We start from the raw sequence: 13,754 nt of genomic DNA on the forward strand, positions 1-13,754 counted from the left end.
GGAAGATATTATCTGGCACCCATGTTATAGTGATAAAAAAAAACACAAAAACTTAAAGTCATTAGGTCCCTGGAAAATTCTAGTTTCCTTAGTTTCATTCAAAAGGAATAAGGAAAACAAAGCGGTTTGTTTTTGTCGTCCTGTTCACCCCTTCCCTCACCCCTCAGCACATTTTTTTAAGACCACAAATGGAAAAATTGGTATTGAGACAAGTGTTAAGCTTAAGTTAAAACTTAAGTGATGACTACATTAATAAAAGAAAGGATAAGAACAATGATCCTTTCAATCGATGTGGAAAACACATTTGACAAAGTACAACAACCATTCATGATAAAAACCTTCAACAAAGTAGGGTTAGAGGGAACATCCCTCAACATAATAAGGACCCTATACAAAACACCCACAGCTAATATCATTCTCAATGGGGAAACACTCAGAGCTTTTCGTCTATGATCAGGAACAAGACAAGGATGTCCACTCTCACCACTGTTATTTATTTATTTATTTATTTATTTATTTATTTATTTATTTATTTATTTATTTATTTATTTATTTAAATTTTATTTATTTATTTGACAGAGAGAGACACAGCGAGAGAGGGAACACAAGCAGGGGGAGTGGGAGAGGGAGAAGCAGGCTTCCCGCGGAGCAGGGAGCCCGATGTGGGGCTCGATCCCAGGATCCTGGGATCATGACCTGAGCCGAAGGCAGACGCTTAACGGCTGAGCCACCCAGGCGCCCCTCACCACTGTTATTTAACATAGTACTAGAAGTCCTAGCCACAGCAATTAGACAACAAAAAGAAATAAAAGGCTTCCAAATCAGCAAGGAAGAAGTCAAACTTTCACTATTTGCAGATGACATGATACTCTATGTAGAAAACCTGAAAGACTCCACCAAAAAATTGCTAGAACTAATACATGAATTCAGTAAAGTCACAGGATACAAAATCAATGTACAGAAATCTGTTGCATTTCTATACACCAATAAAAGCAGCAGAAAGAGAAATCAAGGAATCGATCCCACTTACAATTGCACCAAAAACCATACAAGACCTAGGAATAAACCTAACCAAACAGGCAAAAGATCTGTACTCTGAGAACTATGCAACACTGATGAAAGAAATTGAATATAACACAAGGAAATGGAAAGACATTCCGTGCTCATGGATTAGAAGAACAAATATTGTTAAAATGTCTATATTACCCAATGCAATCTACATATTTAATGCAATCCCTATCAAAATATCAATAGTATTTTTCACAGAGCTAGGACAAACAATCCTAAGATTTGTATGGAACCGCAAAAGACCCCGAATAGCCAAAGCAATCTTGAAAAAGAAAAGTAAAGCTGGAGGCATCACAATTCCAGATTTCAAGTTCTATTACAAAGCTATAGTGATCTTTTTTCCTTTATCCATTCGTCTGTTGAAGGGCATCTCGGCTCTTTCCACAGTTTGGCTATTGTGGACATTGCTGCTATGAACATTGGGGTGCATGTGGCCCTTCTTTTTTTAGATGTGGTCCATATATACAATGGAATATTACTCAGCCATCAGAAAGGATGAATACCCAAATTTTGCATCAACATGGATGGAACTGGAGGAGATTATGCTAAGTGAAATAAGTCAAGCAGAGAAAGTCAATTATCATATGGTTTCACTTATTTGTGGAACATAAGGAATAACATGGAGGACATTAGGAGAAGGAAGGGAAAAATGAAGGGGGGGTAATCAGAGGGGGAGATGAACCACGAGAGACTATGGACTCTGAGAAACAAACTGAGGGTTTCAGAGGGGAGGGGTGGGGGGATGGTTTAGCCTGGTGATGGGTATTAAGGAGGGCACATATTGCATGGAGCACTGGGTATTATACACAAACAATGAATCATGGAACACTATATAAAAAACTAATGATGTACTGTATGGTGACTAATATAACATAATTAAAAAAAAAGAAAAAGAAAAGATAAATCTATTCCCACAAAACAAACAAACAAACAAAAACAAAGCTATAGTGATCAAGAGATTATGGTACTGGCACAAAAATAGACAAATCAATAGAACAGAATAGAAAACCCAGAAATGAACCCACAACTGTATGGTTAATTAATCTTCGACAAAGCAGGAAGGAATATCCAATGGGAAAAAGGCAGCCTCTTCAACAAATAAACTGGACGGCTACATGCAGAAGAATGAAACTGGACTACTTTCTTACACCATACACAAAAATAAATTCAAAATAGATTAATGACCTAAATGTGAGGCAGGAAACCATTAAAATCATAGAGGAGAACACAGACAGTAACCTCTTTGACATCAGCTGTAGTGACTTCTTGCTAAATATGTCTCCTGAAGCAACAGAAATGAAAGTAAAAATAAACATTGGGACTACATCAAAATAAAAAGCTTCTTCACAGTGAAGGAAATAATCAACAAAACTAAAAGGCAACCTACAGAATGGGAGAAGATATTTGAAAATGACATATCTGATAAGGAGTTAATATCCAAAATATATAAAGAACACCCAAAAAACAAATAATCCAGTTAAAAGATAGGCAGAAGACATAAATAGACATTTCTCCAAAGAAGAAATATAGATGGCCAACAGACACATGAAAAGATGCTCAACATCACTCATCATCAGGGAAATTCAAATCAAAACTACAATGAGATATCACCTCACACTGTCAGAATGGCTAAAATTAACAACGCAGGAAACAGCAGGTATTGGTGAGAATGCAGAGAAAGGGGTAACAATGTAAGAGTACACTGTTGGTGGGAAAGCAAAGTGGTGCAGTCACTCTGGAAAACAGTATGGAGATTCCTCAAAAAGTTAAAAATAGAACTACCCTATAATCCCACAATTGCACTATTAGGTATTTACCCCCGAAATACAAAAACACTAATTAAAAGGTATACATGCATCCTTATGTTCATAGCAGCATTATCAACAATAGTCAAATTATGGAAAGAGCCCAAATGTTCATCAACTGATGAATGGATAAAGAAGAGGTGGTGTATGTATGTACAATGGAATATTACTCAGCCATAAAAAAGAATGAAATCTTGGGGCACCTGGGTGGCTCAGTCGTTAAGCATCTGCCTTCGGCTCAGGTCATGATCCCAGGGTCCTGGGATCGAGCCCCACATCGGGATCCTTGCTCGTCAGGAAGCCTGCTTCTCCCTCTCCCACTCCCTCTGCTTGTGTTCCCTCTCTCGCTGTGTCTCTCTCTGTCAAATACATAAATAAAATCTTAAAAAAAAAAGAATGAAATCTTGCCATTTGCAACAATGTGGATGGAGCTAGAGAGTATTATGCTAAGCAAAATAAGTCAGTCAGAGAAAGACAAATACCATATGATTTCACTCATATGTGGAATTTAAGAAACAGAACAAATGAACATAGGAGGTAAAAAGAGGCAAACCAGGAAACAGACTCTTAACTATAGAGAACAAACTGAGGTTACCAGAGGGGAGGTGGGTGGGGGGATGGGTGAAATAGGTGATGGGGATGAAGGAGTGCACTTGCTATGATGAGCACTGGGTGTTGTATCTAAGTGTTGAATCACTAAATTCTACACCTGAAACTAACATTAGACTCTATGTTAATAACTGGAATTTAAATAAAAACTTGGAAAAAAACCCTTAGGTGATGACTATAGAGGGTTTATTTTAATCTAAATCCTTCTGAGCTATAAGAGGAAAGAGTAGACCATCTGGTGGAAAGAGTAGTATGAGACAGACATGCAGAGTTGTGAAAGAAAGGGCATTCCAGGAACTAGAACTGGATGGAGACAGGGGAGGGTGTGGAGGGGTGTGTTGTCATGACTGTCTCTGCTGGACCCTCTGACATGTGAGAGTCCTGGGGGTCCTGGTGGGAGGCTAAGATCTAATAAAAGCCATAAGTAGGCAAAAATAGTGTTAGCTCCTAGCCCAGTGTTCTGCTGAGCCTGGGTCCTGCCATCCCTGGACTTCCCTTGGTGACCACATTGTTTCTCTCTTCCAGATCCCCTGATGTTTGTATTTTACCTCAGTGAGTGCATTCTCCACCAGGATCTCAGGTACTCTGATGAACAAGGGCAACAAAACCACACAGTCTTCACTCTTGTTCCATGACAGACTCTACCCCTTTGATCACAAGCTTTCTTGAACACCGCTGTCCAGAAAAGGGAAGATCCTCAGGAGTAAGCTGGACATTGGCCACCAAAGATATCAGATCCGGTCTCTGGAACCTGTGAATGTTATCATATATGGAAAAAGGGTCTTTGCAGATGTGATTAAGTACAAGATCTTGAAATGGGAGATTATGCTGGATTTTCTGTTTGTGCCCCAAAAGAGAGGCTAAGGGAGATCTGACACAAACAGAAAAGGAGAAGGCTATGTGAACACAGAGACAGATTGGAATGATGTGGTCGCAGGCCAAGGAATGAATGCCAGCCGCTGCCAGAAGCTGGAAGAGAGAACTGATTCTCCTCTGGAACCTCTGGGGGCTCTCTATGGCAGATTTTTGCTCAGTGATACTGATTTTGGACTTCTGGCTTCCAGAACTGTGAGACAATAAATGCCTGTTGTTTTAACCTGCCAAATCTGTGGGACTTTGTTACAGCAGCCACTGGAAACTAATACAGCCTCCCAACTGTTCCTTCAGGTGACTCCTAATATCTTACCTCTATTAAGTACTCTGCAAATAAAGAGAGTTCCTAATAGCATTTCCCCATATCATCCACTGCTCTATTTACTTGATCTTCGGGACAAAACCCAAATGTTTATTGGTTTTCTGTATCACAGTTGCTTTTGGTTTGTTATAGGCTAAAAAGTAGAAGGGAATTGTTCAATTCACTCTGTGAAATACCCCACCTAATGCACTATAGATGCTGTTTGAATGGCAAAGAATATGGAAGACTTTAAAGGAGAAAGAATTATGAGAATAACAATTTCCACAAAGATCTCTCCTCTTTCATTAAGTATGAACTTGAGATTAGGATGCCCTCCTTTTTAATGTAAGTCAAAGTCACAAATGGAAAGTAAGCAAGTTTATGTTTTTAGTACAGGAAGGAGAAGAGAGAGATAATGTATTCTATCAATTCTGGTTCTTTGACATTCAGAGTTTTCTGCTTATCAATACAAACTTTCTTGCAGATAAATGTACTTTATCATTTTATTATATTTAGGGTTTACTTAGATCCTTTTAATTATCAAGTTAGTCTTAAATTCTTGTCTACACTTTGGGATGCAGATCTTTTAAACAACTGATTTGTATCCCGAAGATTTGGTTAGTCTTAATTCTTAGAGAAGATAGATACATTTTCATTTCTAATTTAGGATATAATTTCATCTTTAAAAAAACACTTTAATTGGTAAAATTTATAATAATTTGGCTTTTTTTGTACCCCTAAATCAATTTAGGAGAAAAGGGAAAGTCAAAGAATATGTATTCAATATACAAGACAACTTTTAAAAAAATCAGTTCATTTTAACAGCAACATTGAGAATTCATAGGATCAGCAAATGAGATGTGTTCTTTTTCTCAAATCTGGGTTTGATAAATGGCTTGACCACATCCATTACTCCGGTAATGCTGGTGAACTCCTCCCAGCATGAATTCTAACTCTTACAGGAAGGGAGCCATTGGTTTATTGTACATTTAGAGTGGCCTTACCACATATACAAGAAGTCTTGCATAAAAGAATGTTAACTTCGAGTGCTAGGAAACAGCCCGAGTGCCTATTAATAGGAAATGGTCAAATATATTATAAATTCATAAAATGGAACATTTCACATCTGTTAAAAATTCAGTATCTATACTTACGTAGAATGATCCTCAAGACATATTTTTAAGTGAGAAATGGAAGATGGAGAATGGTACATAGAGAATACTACCATTTGTGTTTTTAATTAAAAAATATTACTGTTAAAGTAAACTTAAAAGTTAACACTTTACATAACTAGAGTATAATGATCAAAACTAGGAAATTAACATCGATGCAATTCTACTAATTAATCTACATACTGTCTTCAAATTCTTTTTCAATTGTCCCACAAATGTCCTTGAACATACTTTAATCTGGGGCAGCTCCTCCAATTCATTAGTCTTTGCCTTTTATGACCTTGACACTTTTGAAGAGTATTCACTAGATATTTTGTAGAATGTCCCTCAGCTGGGTCTTTCTAATGTTTCTTCATGATTAGATTCAGATTATATTTTTTTTGGCAAGAATATCACAGAAGTGCTGTTGTGCACTTCACAGTACATATCACGAGATACATGATGTCGATATGTCTCACTGCTGGAGACGTCAACTAAATCACGTGGTTAAGGTGGTGTCTGGGTTCTCCATGGTCCTTATTATCTTTTCCTTTGATAATTAATAAGTATCTTGTGGGGAGTTAATTTGAGACTATATAAATATCTTGCTGACATCATGCTTTCTTGTCTACTAATTTGAGCATCCATTAATGATTTTTGCCTGAACTGTTATTACTGTGGTGTTTTCATTTGTGTCTTAAAAAGTGATACAGACACCTATGATGTTACTGTGTAGAATATCTTGAGGATGGTTTATCAGAAACTGGAAAAAGTGATTAGCTCTGGGGAAGGAAATCAGGGAAGAAGGTAGCTGGACAGCCAAGTCAGGGAGATGTTTCACCATGTGAGCTTTTATGCAGCATAAATGTACCTGGTTCATATCTTATAATTTAGTGAGGGGCAGTGGTGGGGTGAAATCTGTTGACTTAAAAAATAAAATAATCTTTTCAAATGACACAAGAAAAAATTTTCCTAAAAGAAATAAATTTATGATGAAAAAATATTGGGAGAGGAGAGAAGCTAACTTACACCAAACAAAAAGGATTTTGCTGTTTCTTTAAATACACATCAGGGACTATTTCATTATATTATCTGAAAGCACAGCTACTTGGGTTTGTGATCCAGAACTGTAGCTAGCTGGTTAATTTTATCTTTAAAATATAATTAAGTATTAAAGTTTTACTTGTAATTTGTGATAGCTTTCCAAGCAAGGTCTGCATTTTATAATGTGTCTTTTGGCATAAACATTAAATTCTTTTTTTTTTTTTTAAGATTTTTATTTATTTATTTGACAGAGAAAGACACAGCGAGAGAGGGAACACAAACGGGGAGTGGGAGAGGGAGAAGCAGACTCCCTGCCGAGCAGGGAGCCCGATGCGGGACTCGATCCAGGGACTCCAGGATCATGACCTGAGCAGAAGGCAGTCGCTTAACCAACTGAGCCACCCAGGCGCCCATAAACATTAAATTCTAAAGAAACATCAGGTCAGCAAGAGAGTATGGAACGCTTACTATTGAAAGAAACCATGTCAATCAAGTGTACTAGAATTTTATTTTGAAACATTACATTACTTTTCACAACTAAGAAAAAATAGTTTCTTTAAAAATTTCAGGTCTTACATAACTATGATTTCTGATGATAAGCATTATTCTAAGAGATGTTTTAGAACCATTCAGAATGTTTTCAAAGCACCGACTCTACCTGAGCTGCACTTGTCAAACACGACATGTCTGTGCTACTCGTAGAGCGGATGGGATGTCATTCTTCCCAGCTTGTGAGCACGGTGGGTCCCATTTATATTTGTAACATGAAGGTCTATCCGTTTTGTCATCAGAGGTTCCCTCCTTTAACATGGGAAAGTAAGTAGGAGGCTTAATCTTACAGATCTCTGGAGTATCCACATAGAAGTTTCTTCAGCGTCTTGTGGGATTTCCCACTGCTCCAAGTTTCTCCCTGAACCCCAGTGGTGATACTGTTGACCCTTGTTCTATTTCTCTGCTACCATCCATGGATGAGATGATGCTCCCCTCATGAGAACCACTGGAGAGAAGGTGAGGGGGAAGTTTGTGTGTGTGTGTGTGTGTGTAGCTTTAAAGTAGTTTCTTTAATTTTCGTGGGACTTGTGTAGGTTAAAATTGCTGTCAAATAGAACTTTCTGCAGTGAAGGAAGTGTTCTCTAGTTGGCACTATCCAGAAACACTAGCAGTCACTAGCTATCGGTGGCTATCGAACACTTGAAATACGGCCAGTGCAACTGAGAAACTGAATTTTAGTAAAAAAATTTTTTTTAAAGATTTTATTTATTATTTTATTTATTTATTTGACAGAGAGAGAGATAGTGAGAGCAGGAACACAAGCAGGGGGAGTGGGAGAGGGAGAAGCAGGCTTCCTGCCGAGCAGAGAGCCCGATGTGGGACTCGATCCCAGGACCCTGGGATCACGACCTGAGCCGAAGGCAGACGCTTAGCGACTGAGCCACCCAGGCACCCGAATTTTAGTAAAAATTTAAGTGGTCACATGTGGTGAGTGTTTACTGAATTGGACAGCATGGGCGGAAAGCATGGTTTTTGGAATCTGATTCTTGCCAGCTGTGTGATCTTGAGTAAGTCCCTTCATTGCTCTAGGCCTACTTTTCCTCATCTGTGGGATGGAGATGATGATGTACCTACTTCATAGGCTTGGTGTGAGGAGGAGATGATGCACAGTAGTCCCCTTCAGCCACAATTCCCGTTCCCATTTCACTTTCTTTGTTTCAGTTACCAGCCATCAACTGTGGTGGGAATTGGACATTCTCCTTCTGATGAATCCTCAGAAGGTCAATAGCAGCCTAACGCAATGTTCCAAGGCTGGGTCGTTCACCTCACTTCATCTCATCACACAGGCATTTTATCACCTCACATCATCACAAGAAGGCTGAGGACAGTACAATAAGAGATTTTGAGAGAGAGAGAGAGAATAACTTACTTTTACTTTTTACTACAGTGTATTGTTAGAGTTCTATTTTATTAGTTATTGTTGTTAATCTCTTACTGTGTCTAGTTCATAAATTAAACTTTTTATCATAGGTATGTGTGGGAAAAAAACAGTATCTGTAGGGTTTGGTACTATTTCAGGTATGCATTGGGGGTCTTGGAATGTATTCCCCATGGATAAGGGGAAGACTACTGTATGTAGAATACAATGCTTATGAACCCTTTATTAGAAAGGCTGGGTGTTATACACAATGAATCATGGAACACTACATCAAAAACTAATGATGTAATGTATGGTGATTAACATAACATAATTAAAAAAAAAAAAAAAAAGAAAGGCTCAGTAACTCCTAGCTGCTATTTAGTATACAAATACATGGCTCCAATCCACTTTATTGGCAGGAAAGTCTCTCTCTCTTTTTTTTTTTTGAGACTAGTGCTCTAAGTATTCTAAGGTTTCTTTTGATGCACATGGTGGCTATGAGTTAATGCTTTTTTTTTAAAAAAAAAAGTTTTTGTTTAAATTCCAGTTAACATACAGTGTAATATTAGTTTCAGGTATACAATATAGTGATTCAGCACTATTAGGTATTTACCCAAAGAATTAAAAAATACTCATCCCTGAATAACTTAGAACAAAATGGACGAGTGGGAAGAAGGTAGCATCTGAGGCCCAAATGCAAATGGCTGTATTGGGAAAAGATGGAGAGCCTTAGACTCCTCACATCCTCTAACATTTGACCTCTCCTAACTTAGTCTCTGGAAATCTTAGCCCCATTCTTATGTGATGTGTTCCAAAAGCAATGAACTTTCCTAAACAATCACCAAATATGAAGGTATTGACCTCACAGTAAATTCTTCCTGATTTAAGGGTTTATTGATTCTAGAGAGAATATTTGTTCTAAAGGACAGTTGTGAAATATTGAGTATGAACTTACTGTGTTAGTTCAGTGGCTGCCTATTCAGAAGAGAGAGGTGTACATGTTTAAACAATTTTTTTTAAAAGATTTTATTTATTTATTTGACAGAGAGAGACACAACGGAAAGGGAACACAAGCAGGGGGAGTGGGAGAGGGAGAAGCAGGCTTCCCGCCGAGCAGGGAGCCCAATGCGGGGCTCGATCCCAGGACCTTGGGATCACGACCTGAGCCGAAGGCAGACGCTTCACGACTGAGCCGCCCAGGTGCCCCTAAACAATTTTTTAAAAAGTGATGTTTTGTGTGTTTCCACCAAATGTTTTCTGAGGCTTTTCCCTCCAAGTGCTCATTTGAACAAAGAAGTAATTAGGAGCTCTTATTTTGTATAGGAGGGTAAGAAATTCAATCCTTTGTGATACGTCATAGGGAGAAGCATTCTGAAACTGCACAGTATTTTTAATGCAATGAATATCTAATAAGAATGAATCACTGAACTAAAATCACATGAATTTAAACCTCTGGGTTACGTGTACATGCTTTAAACACTGCTTCAAGGGGCGCCTGGGTGGCACAGTCGGTTGGGCATCCGACTCGTAGTTTCAGCTCAGGTCATGATCTCGGGGTTGTGGGATCCAGCCCTCTGGGGCTCCGTGCTCAGTGCCCAGTCTGCTTGAGATTCTCTCTCCCTCTCCCTCTGCCCCTTCTGCTTGTGCTCTCTCTCTCAAATAAATAAGTCTTTAAAACAAAAAACGAAACACCACTTCAACAATAAGATAAGAAATTTAAAAAAATTCTGCTTGCAAAATACCCCTACTACGAAAGTGAACTATACTGAAGGAGAACATTGATGATTCCTTACTTTTTGGCTTGACATTCTTTGGAAATTTTCTTTATGTATTTTGATGTTTTGATTTCATATGTAGTATTCACAATTCTTGAGTGTATGAGAAGGAGGAAGATTTTACGAATATAAGGTAATATTGCTGTTTCAAGTGAGAAGAATCATTAAATTTTAAAAATATTGCTTAACCAAAATTACCTTTAGTTATAGAGGAATATATGGTCGAAGCTAGAATATGGATGGTAAAATATTTGCCATTATAAACCTGCTGATACCTGGTGATTATTTTTTTTTAAAGATTTTATTTATTTATTTGAGACAGAGAGAATGAGAGAGAGAGAGAGAGCACATGAGAGGGGGGAGGGTCAGAGGGAGAAGCAGACTCCCCACTGAGCAGGGAGCCTGATGCGGGACTCGATCCCGGGACTCCAGGATCATGACCTGAGCCGAAGGCAGTCACTTAACCAACTGAGCCACCCAGGCGCCCTGTAGTAGTGTTTCATTATCATAATTTGGATTGCCTTAATGACTGATGACATTGAACATATTTCCATGTGCTTATTTTCTCATTTGCATATCTTCTATAAAATGTTCTAATCTTTTGCTCATTTTTCTCTTGTTTGTCTTATATATGCTGGATACAAGTCTTGTCAGTCCTACATATTGTGATGTTTTCTCCTGGTCTGTTGCTTACCTTTTTGTTTTTTTAACAGTGTCTTTTTTTCTTTTTTAAGATTTTATTTATTTATTTGAGACAGAATGAGAGAGAGAGAGAGCTCATGAGAGGGGGGAGGGTCAGAGGGAGAAGCAGACTCCCCGCCGAGCAGGGAGCCCGATGCGGGACTCGATCCAGGGACTCCAGGATCATGACCTGAGCCGAAGGCAGTCGCTTAACCAACTGAGCCACCCAGGCACCCGATACCTGGTGATTATTAATTAATTGTGATTAGTTGACATAATGTTCAGAAAGTCATAGCCCCTGATATGTGACAACACTTTTGTTCATTGTATCACAAAGACACTTGTCTTCATTGCCATAGTCATAATCTGACTCAAAAGCAAAATTAGCAATATTAATTTTGTTTATTATTTTAATAAAATATATTGTTCCATGTGAGTGAATTTTCTAGATAGGAGAAGTTCGCCACTTCAAGCACTGATATTGTCTTCAATATGACTGTAAGTTTCATGAGGACAGGGACTAAGGCTTATTTACTATATTTAAAGTATATTTCCTAGTACAAGTACTATTAGGCACGGGCACTTAAAATACACCTTTTGACTTTTACATAGTTTATTTTTCACATCCTCATAAAAGCAGCAGGGTTGGGTGGAAGAAAACCCATATGCATACTCTGGTACAATGATTTGTTTATATGTTTTCATGCTTTTGTAGACACTTAACTTCTGTTTGGTTCACCTCTGCATCCTTGGCAACCATCGTGGTGCCAGCTCAGTGGCTCTCACTAAATGTCAAGTGGCTTGACCTGAACTGCTTTAGAGTTAGAATTTCTGGGTGTATGCTTTCACTTTGCCAATTACTAGCTGAGTGACTTTTTGCCAGTTATTCTCCTTTTTTTTTTTTTAAAGATTTTATTTATTTATTTGACAGAGAGAGACACAGCGAGAGAGGGAACACAAGCAGGGGGAGTGGGAGAGGGAGAAGCAGGCTCCCCGCAGAGCAGGGAGCCCGATGCGGGACTCGATCCCAGGACCCTGGGATCATGACCTGAGCTGAAGGCAGTCACTTAACCAACTGAGCCACCCAGGCGCCCAGTTATTCTCCTTGAGTCTCAAATTTCTCATCTGTAATGCTGGGAAACTAAAGCAGAATTGTTATGAGACTTGTATAAGGTGAGTCATATGTGTGCACATAACCCAGTTTCTGGCATAAAATAGGCACCCAATACAGGTCTCCTTCTTCCCTTGTTTCTTTGCAGACCAGGTATTCTTGTTCCTCCTTTTACAGATGAGGTAGCTGAGGTATAGAAAAGTTATGTGACTTACCAAAGTTCACTTTTACATTTTATTAAAAGCACCAGAATTAGACTCGTATTTCCTGACTTTTTCTTTTTTTTACCCATGCTTCTGCTATTAGATCATGCTGTCTCCTGTGTATTTATCAAAGTCCATAGATAATTATTGGATTAGGGGGCTCAAACCCAAATGAAGAAATAGATAAGAGAATAAAATTCAGACTAAAAGACAATGAGAAATTTATTAATTTATACAACAAATGTAAAAAGCACTGTTTTGTCTTATGTGAGGTTCAAAAACCTTATTTGAAGTTGTATGTGGTAAAGTCATTGCCTTAAAGAATCTCACCCTTGTAGAAATCAAAATGCATGAATCCAAAGGATGATAATCCAATGCATTACATAATAAGAGCCTCATGAGTGGTATAAAGTGCTAAGGGAATTCTGAGAGGTGAGAGGGATTACATTTGAAGGTAGCATGTTTGGAGAGGTGTAACAATCCCTCCTCTACCCTAGTGGTGTAGGGTTTAAGGGGGCTTGAGTAGTGCTTATTCTCAGTTCTTCTGCCAATGTTACTTATTCCTTGTTTTAGGTACTGCCATCATAGGAAAACACCTAAATTTAGATTCAAAGACAAAGCTCCTTGTAAAACCAGTTGTGCAAGCGTTCCTGCTGCATTGTCCCTATCTATAATAGCTGTCTGGATGAATGGATAAAGAAGATGTGGTATATATATACAATGGAATATTATGCAGCCATCAAAAGGAATGAGATCTTGCCATTTGCAACGACGTGGATGGAACTGGAGGGTATTATGTTGAGTGAAATAAGTCAAACAGAGAAAGACATGTATCATATGACCTCACTGATACGAGGAATTCTTAATCTCAGGAAACAAACTGAGGGTTGCTGGAGTGGGGGGTGGGGTGGGAGGGATGGGGTGACTGGGTGATAGACACTGGGGAGGGTATGTACTCTGGTAAGTGCTGTGAATTGTGCAAGACTGTTGAATCTCAGATCTGTACCTCTGAAACAAATAATGCAATATATGTTAAGAAAAAAAAAAAAGAAGAAGAAGAAGGTAGCGGGAGGGGAAGAATGAAGCGAGGGAAATCTGAGGGGTAGGCGAACCATGAGAGACGATGGACTCTGAAAAACAAACAGGGTTCTAGAGGGGAGGGGGGTGGGAGGATGGGTTAGCCTGGTGGTGGGTATTGAGGAGGGCACATTCTGCATGGAG

At 38.6% G+C, this 13,754-nt stretch overlaps 1 protein-coding gene and 1 long non-coding RNA gene across 2 annotated transcripts in view; both read left to right on the top strand.

Moving 5' to 3' along the window:
• LOC123846181 (uncharacterized) overlaps positions 1-6,762 on the top strand; it is a 107,230-nt gene extending 100,468 nt beyond the window's left edge. The window contains exon 9 of the transcript XR_010412316.1: positions 4,008-6,762. The gene's annotated coding sequence lies outside the window, so the exon portion shown is untranslated. The remainder of the gene's footprint in view (positions 1-4,007) is intronic.
• Positions 6,763-7,300: 538 nt separating this feature from the next.
• On the top strand, positions 7,301-13,418 carry LOC135364726 (uncharacterized). The gene is made up of 4 exons (XR_010412317.1): positions 7,301-7,591; positions 7,693-7,859; positions 9,809-12,392; positions 13,107-13,418. It is a non-coding gene; the product is annotated as an uncharacterized LOC135364726 (long non-coding RNA).
• The last annotated feature ends 336 nt before the right edge of the window (positions 13,419-13,754 follow it).

This window comes from Mirounga angustirostris, unplaced genomic scaffold (genome assembly GCF_029215605.1).
Source record: "Mirounga angustirostris isolate CCGP_5_RB_7025 unplaced genomic scaffold, mMirAng1.0.hap1 SCAF_6, whole genome shotgun sequence".
NCBI lineage: Eukaryota > Metazoa > Chordata > Mammalia > Carnivora > Phocidae > Mirounga > Mirounga angustirostris.